This window comes from Macrobrachium rosenbergii, chromosome 55, assembly GCF_040412425.1.
Source record: "Macrobrachium rosenbergii isolate ZJJX-2024 chromosome 55, ASM4041242v1, whole genome shotgun sequence".
NCBI classification, from domain to species: Eukaryota; Metazoa; Arthropoda; class Malacostraca; order Decapoda; family Palaemonidae; genus Macrobrachium; species Macrobrachium rosenbergii.
In genome coordinates this window covers 22135268-22160407 of record NC_089795.1, presented here as the reverse complement: position 1 = coordinate 22160407, position 25140 = coordinate 22135268, and positions in this window count along the sequence as shown.

The window sequence follows — 25140 nt, the reverse complement described above, 5'->3', positions numbered from 1 at the left end:
ACTTGCATCATGTGGAAATTCTCCTGTCATATCTAGAAAAACCTCCCCGTGACACCTGAATAATCTCTATTCTTTGTGGCTGGGCAAAATCTCCATCCATGATCTGAAGATTTGCAAACTGAACAATATCTCACTCTGCAATTTGATTTATTATGTCCTAGTTTATCACAATTAAAACAACGTACGTTCGGACTGATCTCTCTGGAATTTTCTTCGATTCTACTGTGCACAGGTCTTTTGCTGTTGCATCATTTCCAGAATGCGAGGGACTAGCATTGTTCTGTGGTTTCGAAACCGCAGCAGACATCTTTGCACCTCCTGTACAAAAACTACTGTCCAGTGTCGGCATTTTGATAGATTTTATTAATCTGTGTAAACAAAGAGATTCGTCTGTATCCAGATCAATTCTTTTGTCAAAGCTATCTACAATTACATCTGGGACCGACGTTAAAGACAAGCAAAGTGTAACAATCTTTCAAAATTATCTAAGGAGATATTATTTCCAGTTACCCATGGAGAGCCTGTTATAGATTTCTTTAACTCACCTACTGCATCAAATAAATTCGCACTGTATGTGACTAGTGAATCATTGCCTTTCTCTATTTTGAGAAACTTTCATAAATTCCAAACTGCACACTCATGTTGAACTCCGCCATAAGTAGCTCGTGAGAAATTTCTGCAGTTCATTCCAAGTTTACACCTTACAGAACCGAAAACTGAGTGCAAGCTTTGTATCTCCTTTATCTAAATCCAGAAATGCCTTTGTTTGCTGAAGCTTCAGCGCCATTCGTAATTTTCTTTGAATTCAGATAATTGTTCACTGACTCAATGAAAGTTTCTATATTTTGGTTGGCTTCCCGTCAACTAACCCTTTAAAATTAGTATTCTCGCATGCACGCTCATCACTTTATGCACCACAACTGATTGGGATGTGCTTGTTGCATCGTCCGGCATTTTGTAAGTGATTACACGCCTGAGCGTAACAACATAAAAAAAGAAACCAAAAAGAACACTAGAGAAAGGCAAAAGTTACCCCCTCTAAAAGAAGAACAGAAAACGGGTTCTGCAACTTACGAGAATGGGGTACTCACCAATTTGAAAGAAAACGGAGCACTTATCACTCGTGACTTGCTAACAGAAAACAGAGTTATGTGCAACCTGTGACGTCACCAACTCGAAGACTAAGCAGAGGAAAACAAGCGTGATTTTTGTTGAATCACCACTTTGCTTAATTAACTCACAATCGCCACTAATCACACTTATTTGGCATTTTGTTAACCCCAAAATTGTTTTAGAGATCACCCAGATCTATTTCACAACTCCCCACTCCCAATACTCGAATAGAGACGGAAAAAAAAAAGATTCCCCCGTATTACACACGCAATCACTACGACCCACGTATGAAACTCGTCTCTTAAGACTGAGTGGTCGTTTTTGCCCCCGAGGCTAGTCTGTGCCTTGGGCATCAACGTTACCAATTAGTCTATTAGTAATCTCTCTTTTAGCTACCCTAATTGAGACTATTTAACTTTTACCCGCTTGCCACCATTAAAGACATGGGACACCACTGTTACCATTAAACTCTGTTACAGGAACAGATCAACACTTTTTTTAGAATTATTAAATGAGCGTGATCTAGCTGATCGAACTTCAGGAAAAGACGATAAAAAGGTTCAACCCTGATTCCACTCGCATTTTTCCTCTCTCTCTCTCTCTCCTGACCTCACTCATTCACCAAAACCAATTAAATGGACTATTTAAAGAAAACACAATGTTCCTACAAAGTAGGCTTATTATTCAAATAACCCAACAAGAAAATGAATAAAACAAAGCAAAAGATTAAAATGCATAATAAAATGAATTATCGAGTCAGATAACTAAACCTAAATTGCTAAAAGCACTTCTGACTAAAGAAGTCTCATTATGGCTAATAGCCTGAAATACACCAAAATCTCACATACTCCTAAATCAATAACTAAAAGTCATGTCAAAAAAGTCTCCCATGTTATTCCAACAAGTCCACAGACATCTTATCTGCCGATTTTCAAAGCCTGGAACCACTCCAAAGCCATGACTGGACAACTGCAGTTCTGTCACAAGCACGAACGATCGAACTCACTTCTTTAGGCAGATTTGCATCAATCTAGATCAAAGTAACACTTTTGTGCTCACGAAATATACATATCGCTCGGAGATCACCTGATTCCAATATTGCTGGAGCTTCGCCAAGAAAAGAGCTGAGGAATCAAACTCATTTGCTGAATACAAAGATTTTGCAACTGACGACTCATCAGTACCACCTGCTTTCCAGACTTTCGATAACATCTTAAAGCATTGAAGCTATGAAATACCTGTATCATTTATTCAAATATAATTTGCATAGATTCATTAATGTATGTATATAAATATATATGTATAATATATATATATATATATATGCTCATATATACTCTATATATATATACAGTATATATCTATATATATAAGTATAAAATTGAACAACATTAACAGGATTGCGACCAGAATGCGGACATATGGCCTGCCAATGAAGTCCTTACAAAAGGATAAGGTTCACCAAAAACCGTCATGAAATCAATTAGAAAAATGATTTTTGTAGGGCAACATCAACAGAGATTTTTGTAATGTATTTTACGATTTTATTGCATTAACCAACAGGTTACTGTGAACGACGTGGACATATACGTCCTGCAAAAACATTACGGATTCGTGAACGAAGTACACTGTGAACATCCAGATAAAAGGATAATAATATAGTTTTTTGGAAAGCAAACATTAGGTTGAAAATATTCCGAACATCTATCATATAATTTTGTCGCAGACATGAGGAAAAGAATATAGGTATCTCTCTTTATAACTAACTACTTATATTTTTGTCGTTTCCTGAACAAAAGTATAATAGTAGCTTGCAAAATATAAGGCTATAAAATGCTGCCCTGTGTAGCAAACAATATAGTATGAAATCAGTTTTACCCTTCATATTCAGTGATCTGATTTCAAATCGTATTTCAGGCACCGGAAAGTCATTTTAGCTCCCTCATTACTAAAGCAGTAAATAAACTTAAGCTTTTATATTTAATTCCAGTCCTAATTCCCCCACAGACCTGAGCAGAACAAAACGTCATTTTCATGTGCGCTATATTTTAAGGTTGGCAGAACACTAATTCGCATTTATGTACTTTATCATTTTTTTATAATTTTCAGGGAGTATTGGCAAGCTTAATCAAACCAGAAACAATTAGTACCTCAATAAAATATTTACTTTTTTAATTCCTTTTATTCGTTGAGAGATAAAACGAATCAGTATACTTAAACCCGTCCTGCTTCTTAGTGGATAGCGAGGAAAATTTTCAAGATATATTTTTATACTTGTTTTGAAGGAAATAGGCGAGGGAACTTTCTGACTTTATCCTTCAGACCTTGAAGGCCTTTCCTTAAAGCTGTAAAATCAGTGGAAAATTCTATATGAAAAATGCTTCTCTCTCATCTGGTCTTTTCTATCACACTCATATATGTTGTTATTATATATATATATATATATATATATATATATATAATATATATATATATATTATGTATATATATAATATATATATATATATATATATATATATATATATTATATAATACTGTCAAGTCTCTCCTCCTGTAGCTCTTCAAACACAATTTAGCTAATTTCTAATAATATATAGCATCTCAGTTAACTGATAGTCAAGCCGATATGGCGGAACAAAGAGGTTTTCCTACTTAATTTGAACCCAGGATGCATTCCATTTCTTCACATTCAGGAAATGCTGTCTGCTAAGCACAATAGATCTCCACTCCTTCAATGACCCTGCCAAGAACACTTTAGATCTCCCCTGTAGGTAGTGTTTTCAAGTTCAGCTCAGAGAGGTTATAGGTATTAGGGGACACAAGCCACGCAAAGGGGAAGCTAGGATCTTAAGCTATAATTTCATAGTCTGTAAGACCATTTTTCCCTTGATTCCATTACTGGCTGCAAACTTTCTTACAGAAACACAGGGACGTACGCAAAAACACCGCAGCCCGCGTCGTTTTGAAACAGGAAGGCAGAGATTTCCTGGCCATGTGCCCAAACAGACGTCTTCCTTCCCTGTTCTCTGGGGACTGGCCCGCTTACTCGACTCGAAGGGCACGCCGATGCTATATTAAGAGCTCAAATATTCGTTTAAGGAGACTGTATAGCCTGCCCAGTTCGCAAATCTGTGCCAAGATATTCCTTTCTGACTGCCATCCGCATTTCCCAGCCATTCCTGGTCGCAGCCTGATCACAAGAATCCGTTGCCAACACAGAAATCAACTTGCAGAAATTAATTGCCATTATCCTGGGATTTACCCCTTTCATTTTATTGTTTGTCTGTAACTTGCTGCATTTTGGGCATACATTCAGTGTGAATTGTTGCATTTGTGGCCCATCATATTTGCCTTGCATGTCTGTGAATTGATGCATTTTGGTCTATCATAATTGCCCGTTTTCTGTAAATAAACCCTTAAATGTAAAGAGAGTTCTAATTCCAAATTGCCGACCTATGTGCCTTTCACACTAATGAAAAAATCTCAAGGTAAGTTCCATTTACATTCCTTTTGTTCATAATTGGTAACCCCCTAACCCCTTGGCCCATCTGGCAGTCCATACTATAAAACGTACACTATTTGTTAGACAAGGAACCTCAAGGAGACAATATATATATATATATATATATATATATATATATATATATTATGACAATATATATATATATATATATATATATATATATATATATATAGTATATATATATGACACTGAAATAGCTAAAACCAGTGGGAAACTAACTTTTATGTTTCCCTTCCTATTGATTTTACCACTCTAAGGACAGGCCTTCTAGTTCTGAAGGATAAAAGCTACAAAGTTCCCTCGCTTATTCCCTTCACAGCCACAATAATAATAAATCTTGAAACTTTCTTCGACACCCACTAAGAAGCAGGTCGAGTATAAGGAAATTGTTTTCTTTTTCTTTTAGTATATATATTTTCAGGTTGTTGCCTTGTAATATGTATATCATCCCATAGTTTTGATATATTTACTCTTCTATTTATCATGTATTATGTGTAATGATAATGATTGTTGAAATATTGTATGGAGTGTAGTGTCAGATCTCAAAAGAGTTAGTGATTTAGATAACTTAACAGTGTAATTTAGAATTAATAATACATTTTTAATAGTAACGTAGTATGTGAGGAACACGCATGTCCTAGTGAAGGGTTTGTTTCACTTCAGCTGTCATCGAAAAAGATAAAGCGCTGACAGGTCAAGATAACAATCACTGCTCTGTTTTGAAAACCAACTCGGGTTTTTCATTTGGTTTTAAAAATATGCCAGTCATAATTATCCAGTAGAAATCTGTTTGATCATGTTAGATTTCTGTAAAAGCTTTGTCCCATACGAGAAGAAGACAAGTGATTTCGAAATGTTACATACATGGCTCTGGTCACGTCTGCCCTTTTGATAGTAAGAACACATGGCAGTTGCATCGTGTTTAAGATTGTATTACTCTGATCATGTATTGTCCTGTTTGCGTTCAAAACGTTTTACTGGAAGTGATGTCACCTTCATTCTTCTAGAATTTCCTTTGTATCTCATTCCCAAAATGCTTTAATGACATCATCTTATTGGTTTTCATACTGGAATCCTCAGATTTACTCATTCTGATTAGAGAGACCTTTAGTGGTGGTTCTCTGTCTCTCTCTCTCTCTCTCTCTCTCTCTCTCTCTCTTCAAAAGAAAGTAATTTTAATTATTATATATTTGTGGTCACTGGTATTAAATATAGCTTTTTGAGATCTGAGTGTAGGAAAGTGTAAAAATTGTAATGGTGCCAGACAAAAAAATTATGTTTTGTGAATTTAAGCAACTGCAGAGAAGTTGCAAAACTTTCGACAAGCTGTGTAGACAAAGTGAATAATTACGTATTATTACCATATGGTAATAAAAGTATATTAGGAATTTTACTTGTGAAATTATTTAATTGGTAAATCTTTTGTGTATTTTTGTGTGTTCTTGTGTCTGCAATCTCTTTATTTTTTACATTTATGTTGGTTATTTAACATTTATTTACTTAGCTTTTTAAATGTTTCTTGATAATTTAACATTGCATACTTGATTTAATTTTCATTTATTAAGGTTTTCTTTTCAAATCTTGAATAATTCTTGACAGTTTAAATTTTACTTGATTAATTTAATTTTGTGATAAAGTTTTTGTGATTTGCTTTTGTTTAATAATTCAACTCATGAATTAGTGAAATTTTGTGTTGTTTCTAAGTAATAGTAAATTTTTCAGATTGTAAATTCTAATTATAAATTTTGAATTTAACAATAAATTTTTCATTAAATTTTTTTTTTTAAAAAGTCTTTCATTGATTGACCACCAGTGAATAGGATTAATAGTGTGCATAAGACAAAGTGATAAACATGTTTTGTTCCTTTACTTTTGCTAAAGTGAATTAAGACCAGGGAAACAGTTTTAAGTTGTTTGATGGAGTGATGCCCTTTTACTCTAGTATATTTCTTGTTTAATTGTTGATACCTCACACTAGTCTTGATAAACTTAGTTTGATTTTTCATATGATTAATGGGCTTTTTAAGGGATCACTGTTACCTTTAGAGCACTCAGTTGTAATTCCTATTGTTATGAGTTCAGGTATGTGGCTGAAGTGAGGTAAAAATTTTTGAATTCTGTGATTAGTTGTGTACAACTAACTATGGTGACAGTATATATATATATATATATGCATCGTATATAGTATATATATATATATATATATATATATAGATAGATAGATAGATAGATAGATAGATAGATAGATATATATGTGTGTATATATTATATATATATATATATATATATATATATATATATATATTTATATATATACATACATATATACATATATATGTGGGTGTGTGTATTTATACACATACATACATACATACATGCATGTATATAATAATATATGTATATATATATATATATATATATATATATATATACAGTATATATCGTCATTTATCAGTTTTAGGTCATTTATCTTTTTACTTTATGGGCAACGTTTTCTTAATAACTAGAAGGCAATATTCTACCCCTTTCAGGCGTCAAAAACACTGCAGATTTTTTCGATTCATTATTATTTCCAAACCAAATGGTCCATTTTAAAAATTATATATTATTAGTTACGCATCGCTGGACGTGATGATCGCTAGAACAGGCAAAAGTCTATTTCCAGTCGTTAATGATTAGTACTTTTCGAATAGGTTAAGATAGGTAACAGCCTTTGGATAGAACCTCTGAAGTATAGCCTGATGTTAATTACGTTCTAATTATTTTCATTAAGTCCTGAAATTCAGCCAAGACTCTTATTTGTCACATACAAGGAGTGAAGCCCCTCTCCAGTTAAATTTCAAGAAAATGGTTATTGTTAATGCTGTATAAAAACAAAATTAATAACTTCAGAGTGTTAAGCTCTGAAAAGGACGGTATTCATATCAAAAATCAATAAACAAGTCTTTTGAAATATCTTTGTCCATTAAAAACCTATCAAATATATCCACAAACAATATTATGGTCAAAATCCTTCTTTGAAAAATTTCTTTTGGGCAGGCAGAAATGAAGTCTAAAAGGTAACATTTCAGTTACTACCGTGTTTCGAAATTAGAGCCCCCCCCCTCCTCCACAGAACAAATGGAAAGTTATGAAGTTTTCTGCTATACCCTATCTCCAAGTACATTATTTTAAGTTTCTATTAAGCTATTTTTCATTTTACATTTGTATTTTCAGACTGAGTGCGCTGTTAGATACAGCATGGCTAACGACTCGGAGGAAATCAGATGGGTTGACTGAACTCGGGCTATAACTTCAGAGAGGCCAGGGATGCCGGTGCATCCTTCATTTCACGTTACTGGATAGCCAAATACACTAAAAAGAGATGAACTCCTTTGTTAAAAGAAACTGGAACAAAAGTATATGATTTGTCATCGCTGAAAAAAGAGATTTTTGAAGGCCTGTCCTTTCTCAGGAGTCAAAAAGAAATCATAGCTGAGGCAGTGGGTAGACCAAGAAAAGTCTTTTATGTAAATTGGTGCTTGAACTAGAAACAAAAAAGTGGAAAGAGAAGTTATAGTGCTGTATATCATGAGTTGAAAAAATTTGGGCATAAGCCATTTCATGTTATCAGCAAGCCCAACATCACTCGGCAACAGAGAGAAGACCATGCATGGTTTGTGTTTCATTTCTTGAAGATTGGGATGAAGCTGACTTTCTCCATGTTGTTGCATCAGATGAATTCTTCATTTTACACAGTCAGGAAGCCAAATCATAAAAATGACATCATTTGGGCTGCAACGTTGGATGATATCAGCAATGACGCACTATCGCCAAGTTGTGAAATTTCCTGAATGTTTGGGAATTTCTCTGTTTCACAGCCAAAACAGTTTATGTGGATCAGCAAAGGAAAAGGACAGTCATGGAATGCTGAATACTTTAGAGAAACTGTGCTTACTGGTGAAGTTATTTCCTTTCCTCAAGATCCTGAAATGTGTTATCTGCTGAAGAAGTCACATTTTTGCATGATAAGGCACCATGTTTCAAGGCTATTCAGAACACAGGAGCTGCTCTGAAACAGTGGTATCAATTTCTTCTCGTCAAGTGAATTTCCAGGTAGCTCTCCTGACCTTAATGTGTGTGAAAACATTGGTAGTATCTTAAAGGATCATGTTGAAGCGCACACAGTGAATTATGATGGTCTACCAAGCCTCGATGACGTGCGAAGAGAGGTGAACGAAGTGCTCAGGGAAATGGAGTTTGAGTCTCAGCTTTTTTGCGATTTGCTGAAATCATACCCTCAAGAATGCAGGCTGTGGTACAGGCAGATGGAGGCCACACAAAATATTAAATACTCAGAGAGAAACTTAAATAAATACCTGTTCTGAATTACTTTTGTTTTTGTCCATATCAATTTTAGTTTATGCTGTAGAGGGGGGATGGGGCTCTAATTTCGAAACACCCTGTATATAAACACAACTTTATGGTTGTCTCAATACATGCATAAAATACGTTAGCTATAGGGTTTTTGAGGAGCATTCATTAAAGTGTCTTAGTGATCCAATTTCCTACTAATGATGACTAAGAATATTTATTTGATTCGATAAGCATTCTTCATACCGAATTGATAATAAAAAAAAATTTACTATTTTCCCTCTTGTTTTTATTATCTCTCGTTTCTCTTTTTACATGCTTCTATTTAACTTGACTTCAGCGTCTGTTTGAGTCAAAACTTTTAACTCAATTTTCGATTTGCTCCCTTCATCCGGATAGACTTGAAATTTTGCATGGTTGCTTAGTCCCAGTGACAATACAACCTTACATGGTCAGTAGGTCAGCAGTGACCTCTAGTGACCTTACAGTGACCTCTCCCAGTATCTCAGGATTTGTGTGAAAATCTTCGGATTTTTCATACCTTCTTTGGCTCGACGGGATATCAATTTCGTTAGCTACAATCATAAATCGGTTACAATTTCTGTCAAGACTAAAAAGTATAGAGTAAACAAATATAAAAAAATTAAATCACGCTTTTATTAAAATGCACTAAAAAGTAAAAAATAATATTTTTAGACATCAGTATTTTCTAACAATTAATCATGTCTACAAAAATAAAAGCGTGGGCGCTAAACATGGAAGGAAATATATATTTTTTTATTTCTTGTAGCATTTCCTTCCATGTTTGGTGCTCACGCTTTTATTTTTGTAAACATGATTAATTTTAAGAAAATTCTGGTGTTTCTCAAAAAATTATTTTTCACTTTTTAGTGCATTTTAATAAGAGCATGTTTTAAAAAAATTCTTTTTTTTTTTTGTCTTTTTTGTCTTTATCGTATGGACATCCTGCTATCTGAGTCCTGAGTCCTGGCTGTCAAATCCTGACTATAAACGTCGTCCATTTTGAATAAGGATGAAGACTCAAAAACTAAAGCGATAATCTGTTGTATGTCGCAAGTTAGAATATTTATATTAACTTTATCACATACACAATTCTTCTGTGCATTAGTAGAATTACTAACAGGACCTTATTCAAACTGGATGGTAACTAATGGAGTATTTACTCAGAAAAAGTTACAAGCTTTCTTGGACAAACGGATACTTGATAATGAAGGCTGTTTGTCCAAGAAAGCTTGTAACTTTTTCCGAATAAATACTCCATTAGATACCATCCAGTTTGAAATCGAGGTCTTGTTAGTATATATATATAGAGAGTACATATATATATATATATATATATATATATATATATATATGTATATATATATATATGTAAAATTATGTGTGTGTGTGTGTAATATAATATATATACTTCAGTACTGAAAAGGCAATCACCCACTTACATGTACAGTGCATGAAGCTGGCACTAAAAGTGACAGCCATTCTGGTTTCTCTCACAAATGAGGTAAATTACCTTGAACGTAAGTGAAAGACTTTGAAGTGCCTTGCATTCGGCTAACTAATCTTCAGTAGCGGCCACTGGAAGTGTGATGGGACAGTTCTTAGCCAGTTAACTCGTTTATAAGCCAAATATGGACCCGAACTTTTGCAGTTATGCAATGGTTTAGGTCACGTAGAGGGCAAATTTATATGATTTACCGATAAAAAAAAATATATAAAATTTTGAACCAACAAGGAAACTAATTTCTCTGTCTCTTTTACCTTCAATAATATTTTTCATTCCTACCAGATAACTGTTTTCGACCATAAAGCCTTAATTACATGACATCGTTTGATGGAAATAAAACGTGCGTACTCTTTGATGACTTTGAAGGATCAAACGGATCGGAACATTTTCTATATCTCCCAATATTAATTAGTAGACATTTTTTCGAACCTATTGTGTGTGTCTGTGTATGTGAAAGACAGAGAGAGGGATTTTGTTCTGAAACGCTTCATATGTCAGAGGAAGGCATCTCGGAACAAATAGTCTGGTAACTGTTAAAGGAAAAATAAGGAGGCAAAAAGATTACAAAATCATCCGAAATCATTTCCTTGAAATTCCAGAATTAGAAAAACACTAATTGATTCTTTTCAGCTTCTTCGATGTTTAAAAAAATAATACTATTTGCATTACCAAGTATTTCAGGTTGTCCTTATATTCTCTTTATAATTACTGGTACAGATTCCTTCAATGTCCGATCATTTTACCTTTTTGAGTGTGAATATGAAGCACAAAATGGATTTTGCTTTGATATGCAAAGATAAGTTCATACTATACTAATCTTGATTTGTACCGCCTCGTAGCAGTTGTACAATCTTTGAAATACAGTATGTTTCATAAAATCTTAGTAGTTGACTAACCTCATTTTGCCAGTTTTATTCACTTCTGTCCTTTACATGTTGCCTTTGAATCATCATATCTATAAATTAATTCACAAAGTTCTTGGTCTTTCCTTCGGTCAATTTATGTAAATATCAGGTAGCAGAGCCAGTTGATAACAAGTGTTGTAGTAAGCCAGTCTGCAGAAACCTATCAACCAATCAAGTAGCAGAGAATATCATTTACAATTGTGTAAATATATTCTCCTGTTTCCCACCGTTTAGTAATCAGAGACCTTAAGTATTCTCGGTTCTTTACAGAAATATTAGATAAACATTATTCCGGAACAGCTAGCAGTGTCATTTAAAAAAAAAAAACTAAACAAAAACAAAGTATAACCTCCAAGTTTCTCTCTTTCCCCGCCCCTCATCTCTCTCTCTCTCTCTCTCTCTCTCTCTCTGGTCCATCAGGAATTTCCAGATGTTCAGGAGTTAAACTGGCTGTCTTAACTTCCTGGGATATTCAACTTTCTGGACCTCACTTGATTCTTTACTTATATGCTGGATGCCGTGTTTGCATAAAACGCGGAAAAGTGATGTTAGATATCACAGCTTTTACAGAGAGAGAGAGAGTGATGATATAAGTTCCCGAGAAACCAATTTCTGCAAAGTTGTTGGTCTCTAGAACAAAAGAATTATAATAAATATATATATATATATATATATATATATATATATATATATATATATATATATATCTATATATATATATATATATTTATTTTATTTATTTATTTATTTATTTATAAGTCTCCTTCCCGGTATCGGAGTGGCTCCAGAGAAAAACAAGCACAACGGCAGCAATGTCTATGGAAGTATAGTGTGGGTGTAGAAATGGAATGCGACAGCGATGGTTAAATCTGTTGAGATAAGTCGTGTATGCATATGGCTGGTGTAGGGGAGACTTGGAAGGCTGAGAAATGTGAAGACGAGTAGATGCAGTAAATAGATTACTCAAAATGAATGTGTGAATTTGCTGATGGGGCATGAGCGGTATTGTTTTATGATTATTTTTTTAAAAATTTAGCCTGTCAAGCCAGGCACTGGGGCATTTCCAGCCATTCTGCACTCAAGTCAGGGGAAGAGAGGGTTGAAATAGTCGGACATCAGTATAAAGCGATCCTCAAAATAAGGATGAAGTACAATTATCTAAAGGTGAAATTCGGAGAGTACCCCACAACTGCACCAAGAAGTTATAGTTAGAGAGGATGCGTAAAGGAAGATGGTATGGAGTTGAGTAAAAGGTTAAAAAATGGGCGCAGTTAGGAGTGCCTACAGTGCACCATGTAAGGTTCAATGATGGCACTATCCTCCTGTGGCGGGAATGGAGGGTGACAAGCTGGTAAAACAGATGAATAATTCTTAAGCGTTATGAGTGGGAAATAGAGGAAGGCTTGGAAAGTGTTGGATAAATGTGAATGAAAGAGGGACTGGAGAGGGAGAGACTTAACATCCAAGAAGTACAAAATGTTCAAGATAGAGGTGAGTGGCGTATTGTGTTCGACATGCTGCTGATGAATATTCTGTGGATGTGGGCAGCAGCTTATGTATGAATGGCAAGTGAGCGATGTGCTGTTTTTCTGAATGATTAAAAAATATTACATACATACATACATACATGCACAAGTACATGCATATACACATACGTATTCAAGTATGTACTGTACGTTTGTAAATTATGGAGTGTCATTGTAACATTATTAGATATTTAATATCTTTTTTTTGTATGCCTGAGGAGTGAAGATAACAGCACTTATATTTATTTCATTTTTACGACTCCTGAATTATATGAATTTTTGGTGGGAAATATGCATAAATAATGCTGACTGAAATGTCAAATCATAAAGAATGTAAACAAACTTCTGGTTCAGCAAATACTTCGTCATATAACCAGCAAATTAAGACCAGAAAATTTTCATATATTAAAATAAAAATTTGCTTCTGTGGATGGCAGAAAGATATATTATTGACAAACGAAAGCTAGAAAGCGCAAGAAACACGACTCGTGTGGCATGTTATCGAATGCTTTCAATATTAACGAAGACATTGAGCATGTCATAATTTTTCGTCCTTCGAAAGAGATTATTTGAAAGACATCGAGCATGTCGTAATTTTTCGTCCTTCGAAAGAGATTATTTGAAATATTCCAAAATCCTTCTGTTTCAAGCAAATCCTGATGATAAATTATGTAATCTGTGTAGTAGTTTTCAGCTGATACAGAAAGGAATCGGTTTATGTACTTGACAACTTTGAACAGTATATGAAGAGAAGCCATTTCCTTACACAACATTAGGTTAAAACCGAAAATGGGCCGTCTTAGCTATCAATCATTCTTATTGCACCCTTTCTTGGATCGATTAAAATTTAAAAAAAAATAAATTGTACAGGAAGACTGGATGGAATTCTTTAAATAAAAAAGAAGCGTGTTTTAATATCTTTTTTTTCTTAATTATTTTTAAGATTATTGCCGAAAAAATTTCCATTTTTCCCACAAGCAATGGCAAATCACAGAAAATGCACATTAGGTTGAGGTAATAGTTAAACTAGAAATGTAATCAGTCACTGCAATAAATAGATATAGTTTTCTCAAGCTTTCTTGCAACAGGGCTCTCAAAACCTCATTATATTTTGTAAGCGAGTGCTGTAAGAATTCTATATCTTCAAAATAAAAAAGGTGTTAAGAATTTTGATTTGGGATCAGCAAAGGTTGATCCTATTATTGTGTTTTTCTTGTATTTGTTGGGAAGAACCTTTTCCTGACAATCTAGAAAGCTTATTACTTCATGCTTATAGGAACAGTATTCATATTCCGTCATATTACTCTGGGCAGAATAACAAATGAAGATGGATATGTTATTTGTGATTCATTTATTCACAAAAAAGAGGCTAACTTATTTTTATTAAAAAGAGGAGCCGCAATGGATTGGATTGGATTACAGAATTTAGGCCAACGGCCAAGCACTGGAACCTATGAAGTCATTCAGCGCTGAAACTGAAATTGACAGGGAGAAGGTCTGAACGGTACAACAGGAGGAAAACCTTGCAGTTGAGCTATGAAACAATTGTTAGAGAGGGTGGAAAGTCAGATGGAAGAAAATATTAACGGAGATAGAGAAAAGGGAATGAAATAGGTTGCAGCTAGGGGCCGAAGGGACCCTGCAAAGAACCTTAAGTAATGCCTACGGTGCACCACGTGAGGTGCACTGACGACAATACGGAGAGGAGCAGCATGGAACACTGAAGAAATAAGCCGTACACGATCATGTTTAACTTTTTAACTCTCTTTAAGAAACCCTAAAAGATAATAAACAGTGAGAGCCGAGCTGCGTGTTAGCATTACTGCAGGTGCAAACGTAAAAACCTTGCAAATTAGATAACTGCACAGCGTATCCTTCCCGATAAATATGTTACTAAAAAGGCTAAGTAAATTAAGACTGATCCTAACTGAAGTTTTCGTCTGAAAGAGGAAGAAGCCTCGATCTTCTGAGTTATGAGGAAGAGGTTGTAACTCGTATGACTTCATAAAGAAGTGAAATTAATAACCTAGTTTCTCTCTCTCTCTCTCTCTCTCTCTCTCTCTCTCTCTCTCTCTCTCTCTCTCTCTCTCTCTCTCATCTTAATGACTTTAGTACATTAGAACGTGAGCTATATAGTGTCTAAGGAGGAAACGTTATGGCTGCTTCTAATCTTCTAGGACGTAGGCAAGACTTATTACAAACTAGCCTTGCAATAAGTGAATGAAGAGAGCGTCTTTAATGTGATCAAAATAACAAACTCTGAGCAAAATTCAGTTATCCAAACCTAAAAGCCATCTATACATGAACGAAGGAAAAGGAACAGAAGTCCAAAATTAGCCGTCTCCTTAATGGCATTTAGTATAAGAAATCAGGAGTTTGTAGAAAAAAAGCAAATTGTAAATTTATGTATTGAAATATGAATATTTTATTTTTCAATATTTTTAATGAATTATTCAACGTATATTTATTAGCCAAGGGGTAAATTACTATTTATGTTTAACTCAAAATACTAAGAAACAGTGGAAAAGGGCATTTATATTCGTCAGCTGGCTTTTATAACATTTTTCTCCCCATTTTCATTTTCTTTCTTTTTTTTTTACTTCCTTTTTGCAGCGCAAACAACATTACCTTTTAGGGTATTATTAAACCCATGCACATCAAAAGAGCTAGACTCCCGTGAAATGAAATGGTTATGAGACAATGCTGGTTACTTGTTGAAAACTTTTTTACGTTTGTTTTTTTTTTTTTGCTGAAAATTATAAAGAATATTATATTCGTTTGTTGTACTACTTTTCCTTTGTTATTATTATTATTATTATTATTATTATATTTAGGACCTGGGGAATTACGGCACGCCAGCCATTTTTTAATGCTGTTTCCGCACCGAAGGGCAGAACCTCATATTTTTATGAATTTATTATTTTGAAAGAAAATTCAACTTCAGTTCTATGTTTAATATGCAGTTACATTTAATAACCAACATGGAAATTAATAGATCTCAGTATGAAAATTACGTTCAACAGCTCAGATGCTGTGAACAAACGTCTATTAATGTTCTTTAATCTCGAAATACAGTCTTTCTAATTACAGGTACCTCAGAACTCTCTTGTTCAATTCCCAAACGTCATTTCTCAAAGACTCTTGGAAGACTTCAGACAAGAAACTTTACTATTAATGTCCCTTTCATGCCAAAGACATCTCATTATCTGATCAAAAATAAGATGGAAAAAAGAATATATATAATTACATCGCCACCTGATATAATAACATTCACTTTTTGGTAAGGTTTAATTAATGTATCAAACTTAGATCTTGCCAAGTCATGTTATAAAATTCCCTTTTAATTAGTTACTCACTAGAACTTTTTCATTCTCTTATATTTCCCTAATACAAACCTTGTTCTTCAACCTTGGACTGTGCCATATCCATTGTACCGTGGCCTTCCATGGTCCTGGGTTTGAGGTCCCTTGCCGGAGGGTACAATGAGGCATTTATCCTCTTTTTAGTCCACTTTCCTGTTTTTTCTAAAAGTGCGTAGGACAGGCTGATGAGAAAGCAAAAGTTGTTTGGTGGATTATCAGGAAAATGCCTTCGTCTTTATCCTAATCTTTTCCTTCTTAGTGATTTATTTCTAAATCCATCCTGACTGTCCTCCTCCCAGTTGTTGTAGCAAACCTCGCAGATTTGTTTTGCTTTATATAAGGTGTTTCTGGCCCCAACTTGTCAAAACAGTTGTTTCCAAGGTCTTTTTCAAAGACGTATTAGAGTTACAGCCCGACCATTCAGATGCAACGAACGAGATGATACTGATCAAACCCTACCGATATTTAGAATAGACTTAAACGGTGAAACTGACCGTCTGTCAGAAAAAAATATATGGGTGTATTTACTTAACAAGCACCACTAATTGCTTGTTAGATTTTGGGTCTAGATCCAGTATATGAGATACCAGATGAAACTAATATATAATATATCTTGACTCTCCTGATTATAGAATGACCCGATGACAGACATACTAGAGGGTGGGTTCCTCCTGACAGACACACTGAAAAGGGGGTTAATTGATCTAGATCCAACTTAGGAGATACTCAAGTAAAATCTCTATTAATTACAATAGCACTGCACATCCTAGAGCACTAGGGTGGTCATGCCAGACATTTTAGTTGGTGGTTACCCTGACAGACACCCCACAAATGAGTGGGGAGGGGGAGACAAGATCTACATCTAACACTGAGATACCAAGTAAAATTTGCACTACAATAGAACTGCATATCCAGAGTGCTGTGATGGTAATGACAGACATTTTAATGGGTGGTTACTCACTGACAGACAGCAGCCAACGACTGGAGGTGTGAGAGATGGGACACCTTGAAATGATTCAATATGTATCACAGACGATATTAATATTTAAAGAATTCAATATGATAATGGGTAATTTTCTGCAATTCAGAGCCAAATAAAATTCTAAAAGGCAAAAATATTTCATAAGATTTATTATTCACATAGGCTATAAGATACTAGGTTCAGTGACTTTGAACATATTTGGATGTATGTCTCCACCAGGCAAGAAACTTTAATATATAATCACTACTAACGAAATGTGCATTACATCCAAGTACTAGCTAAAGCCCCATTACAATAATCACTTATATTTGATTCTCAACCAAAAATCACAAATAAGATTATTTGTATGTTATGTACATACGTACAAGCACAGTTCCACTGCATTGTCAGAGGTTTGCTTGGAAGAATCATGCATCCGTAATATTTATTGGAATTACTTTTGAAAAGAAAGGGGAAAAAACAAACGTACGATATGTACGTACTCAAGATCATCAGAGATTTGACTTTGGAAGAATCATACATCGGTAACATTTTATGAAAATATTCTTTGAAAGAAAAAGGAAGAAACTAAATATATGAACTTTCTTTGAGCATAACATCGATACAAGTGTTCCTATACACGTTTACTGCAGATTTAACATACATGAAGGGTATCATAGTTTTTATGCCTTACCCACTCATTTAATTAATAGCACAAATACATTTCCCCTTAACACTTACTGACCAATTCTATTTGAAAATAAATACAAATCACTCATGAAAACAATCTGTCCATATTTACATGTAAGTGTATAACTCATATTTTAACCTAGTAAATTTATAAAACAAAATGCCTTACTGAATGTCTACATTTCAAGTTTATTTTGTCTCACTTGAATATAAAACAGGAAGAATAAAAGTATATAATTATTCATAACAGTATATATACCAAATATATGTCTGCATTTCAAGATTGTTTGTATCACTTCCACACAGAAATGGGAATAATAAACAGTATTTAAAATTCAACAGTATACCAACTTAATGGTACTTTCCAAATACTACGGATTAACATATAGAAGATAAGAAATCCGTAACATTTAATAAAGATCCCTTTTAGAAATAAACAAATGTATAATACAAATAAATATGTACACAATATCATTAAAGGTATACAACCGGTATGTCCATATACATTTACTACAAAAATAGTCATATTACATTTACCCTCAGATTAACATATAATAAACAAATTTCATTACCAGTTGTTACTGTCCACTGCTCTGTAAAGATTAAAGAAATAAATACATACAAATTAAGCATTAAAAACTTATAATGTTCATGATGTATTTATACTTTATATTATCATGGCATCATAATGATAAAATCTGCAAAATACACTGCCATTCCTGACAAACATCTGTATTTCTAATATGTGCCTTCATCACTTACACTTTCATCATCTGTCCATTGGTCACTTCATCAAGATCAATATCAGTGCAGGTATCAGTTTCTGCCACATTAGTAGTGCTCTGATGAGGACCACTGGCATTGAGCTTCCTCAAACCATTCTGGAATAAAAGCTGATCATCTTTATTCCAACCAAACTGAATTGGCCCAATCTGTCACTTGGATTTTGCTTATCAGCCTGGAAAGCAAAGAATGCTAAGATACTGAGCATGTTGAATTTTCTTTTGAGAGCTGCGGTACAAGGTGGCAGGAGTGCACAGTTGATAGCTGGGCTTCACATCTGCCAGAGGATTTCTTTGTGTTAATAGATCCAGTCATTTTATTGAACATGACATTAAGTTGTCACTAAGGTGTGGATGGCCATAGAGCAGCACATGCAAAGGAATACAAAAACTCTATGTCTGGATCCTGAGTGGATGAGAGGTCCTGGAAAACTTTTACAAATTTTCCTGTTTCATCGTTTGCCATGATAATAAATGGTCTTATTTTTCATTTCCTGTAAAATGCTGCTGTGACATCTGAGCCGCTGGTAATGCGGCTGATATTCCAGCTCTTTTTAATTCCAAAACATGAAACAGCTCATTGATGTTGATATATCTGCAATTGTTTCCATATCCACAGTCCATTATGATACTTCTTTTTTCCTTGCTCTTCTTCACTGGCCATCTTCCCAGTAAACCAACAAAATTACTACAATGTCAGTATCTGAAGCTCAAACAATTATTTTCCCCACTTTTGATACATGAAGAGCAACCAGATCTGCCTCCTCATGATGACCTTGAGATTTTTCTGGTTTGACTAGTGATCATATACTCTTGTTCACTGTTGAAGGAATACTTCAAGCAGTAGCCACCATGTGACACTACTAAAATCTTACCCAATGATTGACCATAGTGATTTTTGCAACGTTCCACGAGAAGGAATTTTGTCACACATCTTTGAAATTTCCATTTGTCAATAAACTGGGAGCCTTTTTGTCGTGAATTTGTTCGTCCGGTGACTGTAAATTTAGTATTATTATCTGCACCTCAATCTCCTCTTTCATTATCTTTATGAAGGTTGAGGTACTTATCAAAGAGAACATGAATTTGGCTTCCTGAAAGAGCAGATTTATCAAACTTCCTTTGCTATTGCTCCATAAGATCCATTTGTCTGCTGCAAGATTGTGTGATTAATAAACCTCCATCGATAATGGTTGCGCTGTCATTACGGTGACTACAGTTGATAAAGAGCGTTCAGATCCATTTCCAGCAACCGTAGTAGGGCTGACTTTCCGGTTTTAGGGAGATCCATCGCTGTGCGCCAGTGAAAGGGAAACTTGTCACTGGGAATGAGCAGAAATGTGTCTCAGGTCTACAGTATCCAGATGAGAAGCAACCGGATTTACATGCAAATACATTTCTTACCTTCTGGGCAGCTGACCTGAGAGCAGCAAACCATCGACTTTATTGTTATTCTCCATGGCGAAGTTTGTAACCCTTGTTTTGTTATGGTCTTTAGAAATCTAGACTTGTCAACACTGCATTCTTGCAGGAATGTCAATCGACATTCATGACCTCTTGAAGTGACCCAAGCAGATAAAGCTTTGCTTGATCAGTAGCTTTTTCCAGATGAAATATTCAGGAGGTCAGGTAAACTATAGGCAGGTCCCCAAAGGGATTGCAAGTTTCCCTTCAGTAAAGCTACTTAAGACTCCTATACTCTCATTATCTTCTTGATTGCCACTGACGAAGCTGAACAGATGGCATGCACAACTTCTTCTATGCCCAGTATAGTTCTTAATTCTGAAACAGCCAACTCTCTGAGTTGTTGTAATGCTCCATCTGCGAAATGTGCTTTCAGAGTTCTTAAAGGCAACAATACCTTTCAGTGGAGATGCTGCATTTTTTGCTCACTGTTTGTTCCAGACACATGTCGACTGCAGTCCTCCAGCATAGATTTTGGTTGTTCTACGAATGAGAAGGCACCAAGATCAAGAAGTTCACAACATTCAGGTTGAGGGACTGAAGCTTCTGCAGAAACAAACATCCCCATGAGCATAATTGGGTCAGATTTAACCAAAGAAAATGTCAAATATGGTTGGTAAACTGATACATAGAGATCTACATCATTTGGTGTGTATGGCTTGTTGTCTGTAGACTTGCTTACTATGCACATAAGTACTCCAGTATGCTGCAGTTGGTCCTAGCTGCCTCCATAACTTGTTTAAAATGTGTATTCACCATTGCTAATTATGATTTATAATCTGTCTCCAATGCAGTCATAAACATCGGACAACCGAAAGTGCAAATCTGTCATCTGTGCAAGACCTCCAGCAAACAGAGCAGGCTAACTTGGAGCTTGTTTATGTTCTCATTTTTCATTTCTCTGTTTTGTCTTTACATTTATGTCAGGTGATTAATTTTTGTAGTTTGCGCTTATATTTATTCGTAATCTAGAATAAGAGGAATTTATCTGGTGATAGAAATTCATTTTCGGTATAATGTGTTCAGATTCCACAAGTTGTAGGTCCCCGTTAGGTAAACCAGTTGTTCTAGCCACGTAAAATAAATCTCATCCTTCTGGCCAGCTCCTAGGAGAGCTGTTAATCAGCCCAGTGGTCTGGTTAAACTAAGGTATACTTTTTTTCTTGAGAGAATGGAAATGTTTGGAATAACTTTTGTGTGGAGAAACTGATTTTTAAAGAAATAGAGATCATCATGTTTGACGAGTTTTTACGCCAGCCAAAAAAAAATCGATTACGGTAACAACGATATTCATTCCTAAAGCCTGTAATACACAACTTGAATGTATCCACGAGTTCATTAGTATGCAAGTCAGATGAAACCAAAAGAAGGTATTCCTACCAATGAAACAAACTGAGTAGGCGATAGCGCAATTATTATGATTTGTACTTGACTATAGCATATATCTTGCATATGTATATTACTGTTCATTCAGTAGTTGCGTATTACTTCTATTTAACAAGCGTTATGTACATAGACATTTTATAGCAATAAATCGAATAATGATAAGAACTTACATGCTGCTTACAGTGCTAACAGTCTTTCCAGCAGCCATGCTTATATCAACGTTCACCTCGTAAACAAAAGATAATATAAAGCGAGTAATGTAATTGAAGTCATTGCTTGTTTGACAAAACAATATGACCGAATTATTTATTATAGGCTCACAGATGAATGTTATTTATAGAAAAACAAATAATATTCGAATAAAATAAATACAAAGTATATAGAAAGGAGAAAAAGATTTTATTAATATATCACGATAATGTAGAATAGCAGCCTACTATACGTAGTCTATATAGTAATTATCAGGGCTTGCCCTTCCCTCCTCCCCACCCGTTTAGTGTGTCTGTCAGTAACCACCACTAAAATGTCTGTCACACAACACAGAACTCTAGGATATGCAGTGCCATTAGTGCAAATTTTACTTGGTATTCCAGTGTTGGATGTAGATCTTGTCTCCCCTCCCCACTCATTGTGGGGTGTCTGTCAGGGTAACCACCAACTAAAATGTCTGGCATGACCACCATAGTGCTCTAGGATGTGCAGTGCTATTGTAGTGTAAATTTTACTTGGTATTCCTAAGTTGGATCTAGATCCACCAACCCCTTTTCAGTGTGTCTCTGTCAGGGGGAACCCACCCTTAGTATGTCTGTCACGGGTCATTCTATAATCAGGAGAGTCCATGATATATTATATATTAGTTTCATCTGGTATCTCATACTGATCTAGACCAAAATCCAACAAGCAATTAGTAAGTGGTGTGCTTAGTTATAAGCCACCCATATATTTTCGGCAGACGGTCAGTTTCACCGTTTACAAGTTCTACTTCCTAAATATCGGTAGGGGTTAGTCGGCATCTGTTCGTTGCATCTGAATGGTCCGGGCTGGACTATATGGTGGCGTTTATTTATACCACAACAGAATTTTTATTAATAATGCAAATACTGTTGTTGTTGATGGTATTTTTGTTTATTGTTCTGTTAATTTTTACAATGTTATTGTCATTGTGTGTCTGTTTATTAGTTTTGATACTGATTTTATGTTGTTAATTTGCAAGGTACTTTACTCAAATATTCCGGTCTTAAGGTCAAATTTTCTTGATCTCCAGAGTTGTACTTGTAGCTACGATTTGATGTTTTTACCTGAGACCCTTGTAAGTAGTAACAAGTCAAAGATTGAGTTTTTAACCCCGGGGTTTGCTGGCCCTGACTTTCTTGATCCTGGTAACATCCCACACGCACAAAGTATGACTGTATACACTAAGTCCGGACGACCTATTTATCGCCAGAAAAATTTGGAGTATAGTTGCAATGAAGTTCTTTGCTTTAAAACCTTCAGTAAGTTTTACAATGTTTACGTACTTGCTGTTTACCGCAATCCAGATATCGACTATTCTATATATGACCGTCTTTTAGAGAGGATTAGTATGGCTCAGTCACAGGATTCAAAAGCTTCATTCGTTATTTGTGAAGACTGTAATACAAAGGATAGTGAGTGGCTAAATTCAAATTCCACAGATCAACATGGCCGGTCTGCTCTTGAATTTTGTGCATCCTCCAATTTTGTCTAGCTAATTGAGGAACCCACACACATTTCTGGTAATAGATGAGACCTCATATTCACAGACATTCAAGCTATTGTCAAGTCCAAGGTCTTTGAATATATAGGCACTTCTGATCGTTGCGCCATAGAGATGGACATACCTGTCAGTCAGTATATTCCTGATTCCACCATTGGAATCCAGAGCCATTTGGGATCGCAGTATTGAAGCTTGTCAGGAACTTAATATTTCAGTTGCTATATTAGATCCTGATCCCAAGATGAAGTTAAATGAAATGTTGATGGCTATTTTAATAAGATATGTCCCTAGCAAAGTCATTAAATGTAGGACAAATGACCAGCCATGGTTTGATGATACATGTAGATGAGCCTACTATGACTAACAGACCAAATTCAACGCATGGAGACAAAGTTGTTCAAATTAAAATCAACTATTTTTGTTGAGTCTCGCCGTGCTGCAAATAGACCTTACCATACAGCTGAGAGAAATTACAATAATTCCTTGAAGATGAAACTTGAAGGAATTACTCTTGTGGTGGACCATATTGGCATCATCTATCTTTGGGTCAGGTTCGTCTTCCATTCAGCCACTACTAACAGATGATGATAGATTGGTTACTGGCCCTAGAGAAAAGGCTGAACTGCTTCATCGAGCTTTTGAAGCAAAGCAGTCAGCTGAGGATGTCCGGCTCCCTGATACTTATCATCCTGTATTCTTACAAAATTTGCATTTCACTCCAGAGATGTTAAGAAAATTCTGGATAATCTTGATAGCTGGGTTTTCCTCCCTTTGTGTCTTAAAAAAGTTTTAGTGTGTTGTTTCCCAAATTGCTATATTTTATAGATTTTTATGCCAACGTAGTATCTTTGTGGATAGCGCAAGCTTAGTAATTCAGTGCCTCTTCTAAAGAGTGGCATATCTGCAGACTGCAGTAACTACTGGCCAATCTCTATTCTCCCTATGCTCTCCAAAGTTGCTGAAAAACTTATTTTTAAGCAGTTATATTAGTATGTTGAATCTAAAGGATTATTAGCTGATAGTCAATATGCATACAGGAAGCAGATGGGTAACTGCGATGCTCTTTTAGACTTGACATGCCGTTTGCAAGAAAACCTTGAAAAGGATTTTGAATGCAGAGTAATTCAAATAGATTTTAGTGCTGCTTTTGATTTAGTAAATCACAAGGCACTTATTTATAGACTTCAGAATCTTGGAGTGGGTAGATATGTTTAGGATTACTTCAAGATTTCCTTACAGGTATGTAGCAGCAAATTGCTGTGGGCGGGATCTTTAGTAAACAAAGACCTATTACGTCTGGAGTTCCACAGGGCAGTGCTCTTGGTCCACTATTATTTTTAGTGTATACAAGTGATATGGTTTTGGCCTAAAAAAATAAATAAATAAAAATTTCAGCATACCGATGATGCAACGCTTGTAGGTGTAGTAAAGTCTCCACATATTATGAGAAATGGAGCTGCTCTCAGCCTCAATCAAGGACATGGACCAGATCAGGGAATGGTGTAGTCGGTGGGGTATGAGGCTGAATTCCAGTAAAACGAAAACACTATTGACTAACAGATCTCATACAGATTTCCCAATCCATCCTCCCCTTCAGGTGGATGAAACTTTGTTGATTGAGTCTAACTTTTCAGAAACATCTGATGAAAGTTTCAGCAAATGCCGCGCGAAAGTTAGGTATTGTTCGTAAGGCCTCATATATACTTATAGCGGTGGTAAAATCATTGCAACCTGTTTTAAGTCATTTGTACTTCCTTCACTGGAATACTGTTCTCCGGTGTGGATGTCTGCTTCCGCCAGAGATTTATCTCT